Consider the following 14,101-nt stretch of genomic DNA (forward strand, 5'->3'; position numbering starts at 1 on the left):
GTGCCCACTCTCCCTCTCTCTTAAATAAATAAAAATATGCTTGCTCAGCAGTTAAGATGCTTGCCTACAAGGTCTAATGACTTGAGTTTGATTCCCCAGAACCCACTTAAAGCTAGATGCAGAAATTACATGCATCTGGAGTTTGTTTGCAATGACTGGAAGCCCTGGTGTGTCCATTCTCTCTCCTTTCCCTCTCCCTCTTTCTTCTCTCTCAATCTCTCTCTCTCTCTCTCTTTCTTCGTCCCTCCTTTCCTCTCCTTGGATAAATAAATAAAATATTTTTAAAATATTTATTTATTTATTTGACAGAGAAAGATTGAGAGAGAATGAATGAATGGGCACGCCAGGGCCTCCACCCACTACAAACAAACTCCAGACACATGTACCCCCTTGTGCATCTGGCTAACATGGGTCCTGAGGAATCAAACCTGGGTCCTCTAGCTTTGCAGGCAAATGTATTAAACATTAAGCCATGCCTCTAGCCCTAAATAAAATATTTTTAAATGTTAAAAAATATTTTAAAAACTCCTAAATTCTTAAGTTCATTTTATATCATGGATGGTTAGGATTCTATGGAAGCCAGGGTTGGAATGTGGTATTTTGAATCTCATGCCATCCATAACCTCATGTGTTTTGAATGCTTGGCCCCTAGATGATGGCCTCTTGAGTGGTGGAGACTGGCTGGAGGAGGCATATTGCTAGGGGTTAGACCTTGAGGTTTATTAGTCTCTCACTTGCCAGTGTCAGTTTGGCTCACTCTCTCGCTGTTATTTTCCACATGTTGTGTCAGAAGCTATGTTCAGATTCTGCTCATGCCTTGCTTCCCCTGGCCGTCAAGAAGCTTTCCCTTGACATGATAAACCCAAAGAAACTCTTACCTCCTATCAGCTCTTTTGGTTGTTGTTGTTGTTGTTAGGGTGATTTGTCCCAACATGAAGGCAACATCAATAATAACATTGCCAAATGGCACTATCCATTGGGGACCAAGTGTTCAAACTCATGAAGCTATCAGGGACATTTTCCATTCAAACCACAACATTCCACCCTGGCTTCCATAGGCTCCAAGGCCAATTCATGATCCAAAATAAACTCAGCACAACTTCCAAAGTCCCCATGGTCTTTAATAACTCCAACACATTTCAAAAGTCCAAAATCCAAAATCTCTTCTGAGATTCAAGTCAGTCTCTTAAGTGCGGATCCCTGTAGCATCATAAGGCAAGTTGCGTACTCGCAACAGATAATGAACAAAGTAAACATTTCCCTTCCCAAAGGAAGTAAAAGGAGGCATAGAAAGGAAGATCGAACCAAAAAAAAAAAAAAAAGCTGAAACCTGCCTAGGCAGACACTAAATACTGGGGCTTCATGTCCAGTATCTGAGATTCTTGATAAAATCATGTAGGCTCCAGACACTTGGACAGCCACCTCTGCTGCCTAAAATATCCCAAATATATACCTTTTTTGTTCTGGAATATCCTGAGAGATGTTATCATCCCTTCACAGTCCTATGCAGTGGCCTTTCAGAGCCTGACCTTGCTGTGTTTGTCTGGCCTCAGCAGCTATCTGAAACTGTGCTGAAACACTCCATCATCCACTCAATCTGTATTTCTCATGCCCATGAAACCGCTACAATGTGGACAATGCTACCAAGTTCTGCTACCGTCTGGGGTTGAAGACACCCTGTTGGATCAAAGGTGCAGCAGGCTCCATGTGCCTACCGGGTTGAGTTTGGTGAAACTTTTTCCTAGGCAGTTGCTTTTCAGGAGAATGACTTCAACCTGATTCCCTCTAGGACTTCTTTCAGTAGAAATTACTTCCACATTAGCTAGAGCCTTCCATGGGTTGGGCCTTGCCCCTGTTGTAGTCTGAATGTACGCCCCCCTCCGGGTGTTTTATTAAAGCTTGTAACCTGGGTGTCCGGCTGCCTGGCTACAGGAGTCATCGGTGGGGGAAGACCCTGGAGTCCACCCTATGGTGTAAATGAATTAATTCCAGCCCAGAGGTATACAGAGCTATGTGAGCTGTGGGCTTGAGGAGAGTCCCTAGTTGCTGTTGGTTTTTTGTTTGCTGATTTTTTGTGTGTGTGTTGGCTGGCTAGTGGCAATTTTTCTGTCTATGTTTGGATTTATGAATGGGAATTGGCTTCTTCTCCCATTACGGATGGAACTTTTCTTGGATCCGTGAGCTTAAATAAAGCCCCTTCCTCCCAAAAAACTGTGTCTGTTTTGAATGTTCATCCCAGCAACATGAAGTCAAAATGTCTACAGCACCTTTAGGCATCTTTCCTGTTATCTCAGTGCAAAGCAGATTTCTCATTAGTGATGCCAATCATTTTAACAATTACCTTACTAGTGCACTCATTGTGGGAAATTTCAAGCTCTTTTCTTTCTTCACCAAATGGCACATTTTTCCCCCATATCTTTTGCCCGGCTTCATGTTCTCCCTCTCTCCCTCTCATTGTATACTTGGATAAGCAATCCAAAAGCCACTCTGCAGCATGAAGGGTAGGCTGTTTTGAAATTTCCTCCACCAAATATATTAGTCCATTAATTTTAAATTCATCCTCACCTAAGTTCTCAGAGCAGGAACAGAATACAGAAAATTTCAGCACCAAATACCTTAACTACTAAGCAATCTCTCCAGCCTCATATTGATTGTCTTGAAATTCAATCTTTTCTTTGTCTACTTGACATTTAATAGTTTTTTTTTTTTTTTTTTTTTTTTTTTTGAGATAGGCTGACCTGGAATTCACTATGTAGTCTCAGGGTGGTCTCAAACTCATAGTGATCCTCCTACCTCTACCTCCCAAGTGCTGTGATAAAAGGTGTGCACCACCATAGCCAGCTAATAGACTGGCCTTCTATGAGACAGATACAGGGGGAGAGAGAGAGAGAGAGAGAATTGGCATGCCAGGGCCTCCAGCCAGTGTAATTAAACTCCAGATGCATGGACCACCTTGTGTGCATGTGCAACTTTGCACAAGCATTACCTTGTGTGTCTGGCTTATGTGAGATCTGGGAAGTTGAACATGGGTCCTTGGATTTTGCAGGCAAGCAAACTGCCAAACCATCTCTGTAGCCAAGATATTTCTTAATATTAGTAATATTATCGTATTTAGTCAAAGAGTAAATCTGTTTCAAGGTATTTCCTATGTGCCTACAGTGTGCACAAGATCATAATAAGAATAAGGCCACATTTTCTGTTTCTTTATCTTCAGCAAACAGTAATCCAGTGGGAGCAACTCATCCATACACAAATCCTCATAATATGATAATAAAAAGAGAGTCCATGGACAAATAGGGCTCTAAACAATGGTGCAGGCCCAAATACTTCCAATACATCAAGGAACATCCTATCCTACTGCCATAAACAGTGAGTTATAGGAACACAAATAAGGGAATGATTGCTGTTACCTTTGTGAAGACAATGGAAGCTTTTATAGAAACATTGATTTGTGAAGACACCTTTGAAAATTCACAGGGTTCTGTCAACTAGTAAGGAAAGGAGAAAGCATATGTCTTCTTTGAATTTGCTTTCAGCATTTTATCTTAATTTCTCAATATTTGGCACCTGCTCAATATAGTAACTTTTTCATAGCACTGACCTTTGAGTTTAGAGAACAAGATTTGTGTGTTCGAGTGCAGAGTTGCATCAGATCATACTGAGCATACTGGGATGTTGGGACTCCAACCAGATTTCAGAACACAGAGTGGCTTTTTGGTGCCCAAATTTTATCTATGATGCAGAACTTAGCTCAGATACGGGGTTAAGTTTAGAATCAGATTACAAAGTATTTCTTATTGATTTATTTTCTTTTCTTTTACAGAGGATGTAGTCTTATATTCCTTACCCCTAGCCTCACTACCATTTTCCCTGAGGGCTTTCTTCTGTAAGGTTATTGATATTCAGTACTGTGTAAATAAGGTCTCCTACCATGTTTGGAGGCAGGGTACACTGCTGTGCCTACAGATATTTATACCTACCCTGTGGCTTTTACAATCTTCCAGGTCCCTCTTTCACAGTGATCTCTGAGCCTTGATGAGTCTGTTAGCAGTCTGGTTTAGGGTTGAGCTCTCCGTAGCCTCTGGGTTTCTGATTCAGTGTGTTTTGATCCCCCACAGTGCCTGTTGCCTTTCCCTGAAGTTGGTTGTCAGACTGGCAGTGGGTGCTAGGCTCATGTCCCTGTCTCCTCTGCAATTTCCCTTGGAACCCTGCAGTTATGGTAGAGGGGGAGAGTCTCGTGGCAGGTCGTCGGTACCTTCTCTTGTCACATTGGTGGAACCTGCATCTCCTTATTTTTCTCTGCCATCTGTACAATAAAACCAATCCTCCAACTAAGAGTGTGAGCAGCTTGGATTAAAGGAGATATGCATAGTATTTGAGTGTGTTGTTGGATAAGCCCACTCTTCTTGTTCAGAGGCCAGTGGGGGCTTCTCTCTGGACTCTATGAGTTTCCTGATAAAGTATTTTTAAGATAGTCCCTCCAAACAGGGAAAGGCCATTCATATTAAAGATGATTTTGCCAGATGTGACAGAGGGCACATGTGATCATAGCACTTGGAAAACAGGAAAAGATGGATCATAAGTTCAAGGAGAGAAGCCTGGGAGAGAGAGAGAGAGAGAGAGAGAGAGAGAGAGAGAGAGAGAGAGAGAGAGGGAGATAATAGATAGATAGATAGATAGATAGATAGATAGATAGATAGATAGATACAGAGAAAAGCAGTTGTTCTGCTCTCTTAACACCCTGTTTTCTCTCTCTCTCTCTCTCTCTCTCTCTCACACACACACACACACACACACACACACACATACAAAGTCATACAAATCACAGAGCAAGAAAGTACCTAGAGTCATCCGAGACAAGATTAAATACTTCAAAGTGACAGGATTCTTTAATTACACCCTATTCCTGGTCTTAGTACATGGGAATTTGCAGCTGCTTTGAGGATCAGACATGACTGAGGTTTCCAGGGTCCACCAATATGCCTGTGAAGTAAACAAAACGAATGATGCATTCTCTCCTTCCTTGTGAAACTCTCTTCTCACTTATCCCTGAACACAGGTCCTAGTGGCACACACAAAGAAGAAAAAACTTGCTATAAGGTGATGACCTAATTATCCACATTAGGGTTTAAAGTATTCCCTCATGAATAAACACACTAAAATGTGAGACAGGGTTTGATGAGCAAAAGATTCAATCACTGCTGTGGTTTCAGACCATAATAAGGAGTTGGAGTAGATTTCATTTTTATGAAGGGAAACATTCTTGAAGTCACTCCAAATTCTTGGTGATGTATAGGGCTAGTCATTTTTGGTACTATAATTACATAGAAATATGTTCACTCTAATTACTGTGTAATAGTATATTACAATGACAGGTTTACATGCCTTGAAGGACTTTTCCTATCTAGAACAAATGACTAAATTTAATGGAGTAGTTAAAAACTTAGATTTAGAAATAAATCAGCATGGAGCAACATTTTCTAATTGTTTAAAGATGAGAAGTTGGGCATATTGTCAAAATTCTGATTATTACAAAATATATATCACTTATAAACAGAAATAGTATTACTGAAATTAAAACATGAGTGGACTGAAGCAAAATTAAACTTCAATGTTTGAGTCAGTTATCAACAGCAGCTACTATTTTCCTTGTACTTATGCTATAGCTCGATGTGTGAGCCACCTCCCCTCCCCACACACACCACACATGTTGAAGCATGATAGTATTTACAGGTGGGATCTTTGAGAAATGGGTATGTCCCGAGGGAGGAGCTTCCAGGGATGGAATTCGTGGTCTAATAAAAGAGAAGCTCAGAAGAGGTCCCCATGAGGACACAGAAAGAAGATAACTTGCCTATTAAATAAGAATCCTCTAACCACCATAGCTGTGAGAAATAAATCTATTGCTTGCAAGTCTATGGCAGTGTTTCTGTAATAGCCCAGACAAGCAATTAACAATCCACAATGGTTTTCTTTAGAGCTGGAAGACAGCCCTCTAAATTTGTTAGAAAATATTGGTGCTGAGTAATAATAACATTATTTAATAGAAAATATCATAGGTCAATTCTGAAACTGGTGCTTGTAATAGTCTATAAAAATGGCGGCAAAGCTTAGCAGCAATGCTATTAAGATGTAAAAGCCTATTTGTCTACATTTTTGCTACTTTGCTTATGTGCTTTGACCAATAAAAGTGCAGCAAATGTGAAGGTGTCTTACTTTTTATTCTATGACTAAAAACATCCAGAAGCTTTTTTCTCTCATTACTTTCATATCCTTTTCTCTGCCATATTAACCAGGATAGGCTAACCTCCAAAAAAAAGGCGGGGTAATATGTACAATAGACACTGGCCTTCCAGGTTAGGTCCCTGACAACCATTCAGTCTTTAGTAATGTGGTCATGAAAAACAGACACAAAAGGACCTAAAAATGGTCCGCAAAATAAGCATACCATTAAGTTCTGCTCAAACAGTCAATCAGCAGAATTATGAGATACGTGCTTATTGTTTTAAACCACATCAACAACATTTTTTAAAATGTTGTACAGTAGCACCCTAAGTTTAATATTTTAGGAATAAGCCTTTTAGCTGGATGTGATGACATACACCTTTAGCCCCAGCCCTCAGGGAGCAAAGGTAAGAGAACTGCGGTGAGTTCAAGGCTAGCCTGAGACTACAGAGTAAGTGCCAGGTCAGCCTAGACCAGAGAACCTACTTTGAAAAAAAATATAAACAAAATAAAATAAAGGAAGATTTTTAAGCATTATCTGAGTAAAAGGAGAAAGTAAGCTTAATTAACTGAATATACTAGAAAGAAAAAATTAGATCTGTTTTTAAGCAAAAACAAATAGTGCAGAAATACATGACTGTTAAATCACAAATGTTTGTAAATAATTATGAGAAATTAACTAATTACTTTGAGTTACAAAGTATTATTAGATTGTGAGTTGTATTTTTAAGATTGAGTAAAAGAGAAATCAACTTTAAAATTTCTCACTCTGTCTAGATATGTAGTCATGATTTACAGTTCTTAGAAGATTTCAAAGTTTCACCAACATTTTTATTCAAATATCACAAAATTACTGTTTTCAGCATTTCATTGTTTTTATTATATGGAAATTTTGAAATATGACATAACATTATGAATCAGGAATAAACAGAACCAATCACACGATCAGTTATTGGACAACTTGTACTTTGGACTATTTAGCTTGTTTAATTTATACATAAATTATACAGTGTGTTAAAGGATTAGTTTTACTGTGATAACCTACTAAGAGTAGCCTGTCTCAATTTGTAACTTGGTCCATTCTTAGTACCTGATTATTTTGTTTGAAACCAACCCTTGAGTATTAGAGAAATAATGACATATTTGAAGATTTTAGGTTATGTTAATTGAGGAAGGAAAACCTAACAACATTCCAGTACGGAGAATTGTATCACTAATAAACACATGGAAAGAAACAACTTCCTAACACCATGGGGAAAAGAAATCAACATTGAATTGCTTCTATACTGAAAAGCTTTGTAGGAAGATGAGTAGATCCTGTGGAGAGGATAATCACAACTTGGCATCTATACTCCTTTTGTTTTTGCCTTAGCCATCATATGATTGATTTCATTAAACCCATTTTAATCCTCAAAAGCAACTTGTTAATTTCTCAAATTATTTACAAATACTTATGATTTAACAATAAATGCCTCTATAAAATTTGGCTTTCCTAAAATATCAGAGCTAATTTTGTCTCCTAGTGTATTCAGTTGAATAAGCTTACTTTCTCCTTTTAGATACTTCAAAGCCAATTTTTATAAATAACCTTACAAATTATCTGATTCTGCTTTTGCTGCTTAGATGAGAAAAGCTAAAGCCCAGAAATGGTGGTTCTGTTTTCTTGATCTTCTCTTGGTGAGTTTATCTTAGGCGATCACAAGATCGGTCTTACCTTCTAAAAACAGGTAGAAAATAAAACCATGTAAGTCATGACATTTTTTCAGAGCGTTTGTTTCTGAGTAGCTGAGTAGCTTACACCCTGGTTGCTCCAAATGTTGTTGGCCCCCCCCCCCCCCCCCCATGGCCCATGTAATGATTTCCAGCACAAGAAGAGCTAACTGGCTCTCTTCCAGATTCCAGCTAGGTCTCTCCACATTCTGTGCCAGTAGCATATGTTGTCTTCAGCAATAGGGTCTTACCTTTTACCTCAAGTAGGTAATCAAGTGCTTTGACAGAAGCCTGTCATGATTTGGGGACCACGTAGGTCCCTCCTCCAATCAACAGCTCACTGTGGGTAGCAAATTATTTCTGGTACTGGGTCCAGGGCCTTCTCTGACAAGCTATCATTGTTCACAATAAGCATCTCTGGCTTGAAGATCGCAATACATGTTTCTCCTCTTGGTAGATGTAGTATAGCCTAGTCCCAGACACTCCCTAGAGTTCTTCCAAAGGTTTGCTGACTGGAATGGAGTATCAGTGCCGAGCATTATTTGTTCTGTCATCTTTTAGGATGTCTTCCCCTGCGTACGACACATACAGCTATGCTTCCGTGATGAGAGGCTCTGAGTCCTTGAGCAGATGCTGTCCAATCTCACACCACCCTCATGCGCAATAGGTTCTTTCGAGTAACCTGGCATTTCTCAGAGGTCATGCTTTCCTACTCTCTAAAAACTGGGCAACAATAAACAACAAACAGAGTTAAAGGGTATTGTCAGAGCTGACTACATTTAGGACATACTTTTTAAAGATAACCTGCTCCATATCAGCTACTTTTAAAGTCATATATCCCTAGATAGTCTCCTAAAGAAATAGGTAGTAAATATAATTTTATGTAAAACAGTTGAGTACTCTCCCTATTAAAAAATATTTTTTATTTGACCTATAGGACTATACATACTTCCTTTATTTCTTTCCTCCCTTCCTAACATTCCTTCTTGATCTCAATTTCTAGCACCTTCTCCTTTTTCTGACACTTCAGTGTGAGAGTGCCTTATTATGCCTTCTTTATACTTCTTTAGGGGATTGATTCTAAAGCACTATCTTCAAACATTCACTCCCCAGTGCTAACCCTCTGCCTTCCCTCTCCTCCGAATGCTATACCTGAGTATCCATGTGCCCATCCAACATCTCCAGGTGCATGTAGAAGGTTATAACAGTTCACATGTGAAAAGCAGATGTACTCTCCACTCCCAGTAAACATGCTTTTCATTTGGTAACTCTGGGCTTGACAGATAAGGCCACCATTCATCTGGTTGCTCAGGAAGAACACTAACCTGAAGGATCACACCTTTCTGATAACACCTCTCCACAGCACCTGTAAATCCGTTGAGTCTAACTTCACATACATACGTCTGGAAAGTTCTAGGTTTTACTCACAGTTATAATGGTTAGCCCAAGCCAACACCATAGTTTCCATACTGCAGAGTCCCCGGCATGGGTATTTCAGTGTCCACTCTTACTTCCTGCTCCTAGAAAGCATCAAACAGTACTCGCAAATGTAGAATGTATCTGCTGTACCTCAGCTCTAAATTCTCCAAATAGAGTTTTGTCATGTACAGATAAAGGCATTTCATTTTGTGGCTCATAAGTTAGTTCAGTTGTTAAGAGTGCTTGCCTAGGATGCCTGAGACCCTGGGTTTGATCCTCAGCACCTCATATACTGGGTAGGATGGTGCATATCTGTAATCCCAGTACTGAGGTGGAGGAGGCAGCAGGGTCACAAATCCAAGGTAATCTTTCCCTACATAGTAAGTCTGAGGCCAACCTGAGATATACAAGACCCTATCTCAAAATAAATAAATAAATAAAATAACCAAAGCTCTCCAGGTTCTATACTCTTTACTCTCTTTCGCTCTCTCCCCACCTCCCCCTCCTTCTCTCCATTTCTTTTCCAGGATTCAGTCTTCATTCTGACCTTTGAAATGTGTCAACACAGAGACCTTCTGGTGGTTCTTTCTCTGGTTAAAAGTCTGTTCTCTCAGATACTGAAATAGCTGCTTAATAAGCTTATTCAAATATCTTTTTACATTTTAATATTTTATACATATAGACAATGAATTTTGACCTTATTCCCCAAAACTAATCTCCCTTATCCCTCCCCCCCCCATTAACACCCATCTTACCCATGACTTTTATTTCTTTTAAAAACCCATTGAGTTGAGTTAGGACTGCTGTGCATGATCATGGGTAGAAGGTTATTCACTGTGGAATGGGAGGCTCACCAGCAGCTACACCACTGAGAAACATGTCTCATTCCAAACAATCAGCCATGTAATTAATATTTTCATAACCTGGGAAAATTAACAACAAAATAATATTTTTACTGTCTATTAAATGGATGGAGGGCTGGAGAGATGGCTTAGCAGTTAAGGTGCTTGCCTGTGAAACCTAAACCTAAGGACCCAGGTTCAACTACCCAGAACTCTCTTAAGCCATATGCAAAGATGGTGCATATATCATGAGTTTGTTTGCAGTGGCTAGAGGCCCTAGAATGTCCATTCTCTCTCTCTCTCTCTCTCTCTCTCTCTCTCTCTCTCTCTCTCTCTCATAAATAACTATAACATGGATGGAAACATTGCCCATTTTAGAGTGTTTATCTGTTGATAAAAAATAACTTTATCTTTTCAAGGCACTTTATATAGTTTTTAACAGTCAGTACTCAAGAAATGAAACTAATCATTATTTCCCTGTCTACAGTCCATCATTTATACTAAGGCAAAGTTGCTTAAATTTGACATGCGTTTACAGGATTAATTTATCTCCATCCTGAAACATACAGTCTTCTCATGTACCTCTAACCTGCATTTCCAGTTTAACTCTACCACTTATGTTAATTAACTATGTGCTATATATTAGGCAGAACCCTGGGCCCTACAGAAACAAGGCATCCTGATGCTGCTAAGTCCTACTAATTCTGCCACACAGAGTGTTGGAAAATGAGCCCTGTGTGAACTATAATAACAAGAGTACACTCGTAGTATCTCAGAACAGATCTTTAAGAATCTAGTGTCTGAGAGAAAACTGGTTACCACAAAAAGAGAGATTACAGCTATGAAAGAAGTTCCTCCCTAGGAGACCAAAAACTAAGGATCAACTCACACTGGATATCATGTTTTGAAGATTTAGGATATATTTTCTTCCCCACAATGCTTCACCTAACATGCACTTTGCATAGGATCAAGGTACTTCCTTTTTTGTTCCTATTAACAAAGGCCCTGTGAGGCCCCCATAGGGACAAGTATCATCATCCCACTGCAATTGCAGCCACATGGGGCAGACCGTGGAAGTACATATTTCTTTTGATGAGATTGATATTTTGTATATCAACATCCTTCACTTGTGTGTGATATCCTGAAGGGAAAATTCAGCCTTTTTCTAGGTTGTCTAGGAGCTGATAAAGAAAAGCAAATACACATTGTGGCTGTCTGAATGTAAACTGCAGGCCCTCCCCCACCCCAGCCTCTTGTGTTTGTGATGAAGCTGCATACTTCCTCCTCAGCTGGCAGAGCCTTTGGGAGGTGGAGCCTTGTGGGAGAAGGTGTGCTGCTGGGTGTGGACCTTGAGATGTTGTAGACCAGCCTCACTTGCCATTGGTAAGGTAAGGACTACTCACATGACTTGTTGAGAGAATGTTCTCCAAAGAAAGGATGTGGGGCTGGAGGGATAGCTTAGCAGTTAAGACGCTTGCCTGCAAAGCCAAAGCATCCTGGTTCAACTCTCCAGGACTCACATAAGCCAGATACACAAGGTGGTACATGCATCTGAAGTTCATTTACAGTGGTTGGAGGCCCTGGTGTGCCCATTCTCTCCCTTTCTCTCTTTCTCTCTCTCTCTCAAATAAATAAATAACATATGTTTTTTTTTTTTTTTTTAAAAAAAAAAGCCAAGAAAGGGTGTGAAGGAAGTACAGCAGGACAGAGGAGAGAGCTGTACCAGAAGATCATCAGAGCCTACAGTCATCCCACAGGCTAAAGCCAGAGAATTTCCAGCCATGAGCTATATCACTTAACTGGTCCTATTTTGAGCTGCTGGTGTCTGAGAAAGTCATGGCCTGTGATGATCACAAGGAAGGAGTGGAACTTACTTGTTCCCCCCCACCCCCAGCCCAGTTCTCTGGAGCAGGTAGCTATGGATCCTCACCAGCCTTCTTTCTCACGGTGAGGGAGGATGCATGTAATGCCTGATTAGGGACACTAGGCCAGAGCCACAAAATGCATCACACTTCTTGTCAGTGTATGTAGGTAGCCTTACATAACTTTTCTTGTCCATGTACTAGATACTCAAAAACATTCAGTATATCCTGAAAAGAATGACCTGACTACATTAATGAGCAATGGTTTGTGCCTTAAAGAAGACAGGTACAGCCAGGTGAGGTGGCACATGCCTTTAATCCCAGCACTGGAGAGGCAGGGTAGGAGGATTGCCATGAATTCGAGGCCATTCTGAGACTACATAGTTAATTCCAGGTCAGCCTGGGCCAGAGTGAGACCCTTCCTAAGAAAACAAAAAACAAAGCAAACAACAACAACAACAACAACAACAACAAAAAAAAAAAAAAAAAAAAGAGCTGGAGAGATGGCTTAGCATTTAAGACATTTTGCCTGCAGACCCAGAGGATCCCGGTTTGACTCACCAAGCCAGATCCACAAGGGGGCACATTCATCTGGAGTAGGTTTGCTGTGGCTGGAGGCCCTGGCATACCCATTCTCTCTCTCTCTCTCTCTCTCTCTCTCTCTCTCTCTCTCTTATAAATAAATAAATAAATAAATAAATAAATAAATAAATATTTTTAGAAATACAGGTGCAAATAACTTTCCATCCAGTCATTAGCGATGTACCCTGATCTGTGAAGAGTGGGTGAGAAAGATAGAATTACTAACTCGCATAATTTAAGGCAGAATATGACAACTTCTACAAGATTGATCATAGATTTTAATGGAGCTACAGAAGAGGTACAAGTTCTGTCTCAAAGTAATCAGGAAAAGTTTCAAAGAAATAAAACTAGTGCTCCTCATAAGTACATTGAATCTGAAGGAAAAAAAAATGCAGATGAATAATCCAAGTAAGGAAAGTGACATGACAAATATCACAGAGGCAAGACATTTTTAAACTGGGCAAAGAGAAGTCACCCTGCTGCCAGATAGATCTACACAACCACACCTCCCAGCACTGTCCCGTGGGTTCATTCTAGGATTTGACACAGATACTCAAGCCCCTTATATTATGGAATGGCTGACAAATGGATAGGTACGATGAAAAGTGTGGATTTGATTGACAAAGGAGTGAACTATTTTTCAATAGGAAGGTACAATTTTATTACCCCACTTGAAACAACTTGCAACTTAAAACTGAGTAGCTGTTTATTTCTGGGATTTTGCATGCAATAGTTGTGGCTGACTGCAGGTTACTGACTCTATAAAAAGCAAATGAGAATAAAGGGTCATTGCTATATAAATGCAAGGTATGAGGAGAGATGTTTTGCATACATATGAGTGTGTAGTGTGCAAATATACTTATATTCATGTTCAGATGTGTATAGGCACATCTATGTAGGAAATGGTTCATGTGCACATGTGTGCATGTGCATGTGGAGGCCAGAGGTATGGTGTGTCTTCCCATGATATGCTGCTACATTTTGAGACATGGTCTTATGCCAAACCTAGAATTTGCCAATTCATCTAGACTAGCTCACCAGCAAACTCCAGGGAACCTCTTTTTATCTGCCTCCCCTGCGCTGGGAATACAGGTACATGCCACCACACCTGGATTTTAAGTGGGTGCTGGGGATCTGATCTCAGGTCCTCATGGTTTGCACAGCAAGCTCTTAATACACTGAGCCATCACCCCATCCAAAGAGAAAGGTTGTTATACAGTGTTATACAGTGATACAGGCTCACAGCCAGGCTACTGTATCATCACCAGTTCCCTAGAAGACCTAGAGGATATGGCACAGTAATATGGACTCACAGCCAGGCTACTACTGTATCATCAGCATTTCCTTAGAGGATGTTATAGAGCGACACAGGCTCACAGACAGTACACTAGCTGGTTTTGTAACCTTAGCCAATGTAATAGACCTTTCATGGTGTCTGTTTTCTCATCTGTAAAATGAAAG

The 14,101-nt window shown here is 40.1% G+C and overlaps 1 long non-coding RNA gene across 2 annotated transcripts in view; it reads right to left on the reverse strand.

The window, feature by feature from the left end:
- Positions 1-7,753: 7,753 nt before the first annotated feature.
- The window catches only part of LOC123462036, a 31,832-nt gene continuing 25,484 nt past the window's right edge, over positions 7,754-14,101 (reverse strand). For both annotated transcript variants that reach the window (XR_006638056.1, XR_006638055.1), the window contains exons 3-5: positions 10,110-10,277; positions 9,364-9,455; positions 7,754-8,658 (exon numbers count right to left, since the gene is read on the reverse strand). This is a non-coding gene — a long non-coding RNA (uncharacterized LOC123462036). The remainder of the gene's footprint in view (positions 8,659-9,363; positions 9,456-10,109; positions 10,278-14,101) is intronic.

The sequence above is a fragment of the Jaculus jaculus genome, chromosome 7, assembly GCF_020740685.1.
Source record: "Jaculus jaculus isolate mJacJac1 chromosome 7, mJacJac1.mat.Y.cur, whole genome shotgun sequence".
Taxonomy (NCBI): domain Eukaryota; kingdom Metazoa; phylum Chordata; class Mammalia; order Rodentia; family Dipodidae; genus Jaculus; species Jaculus jaculus.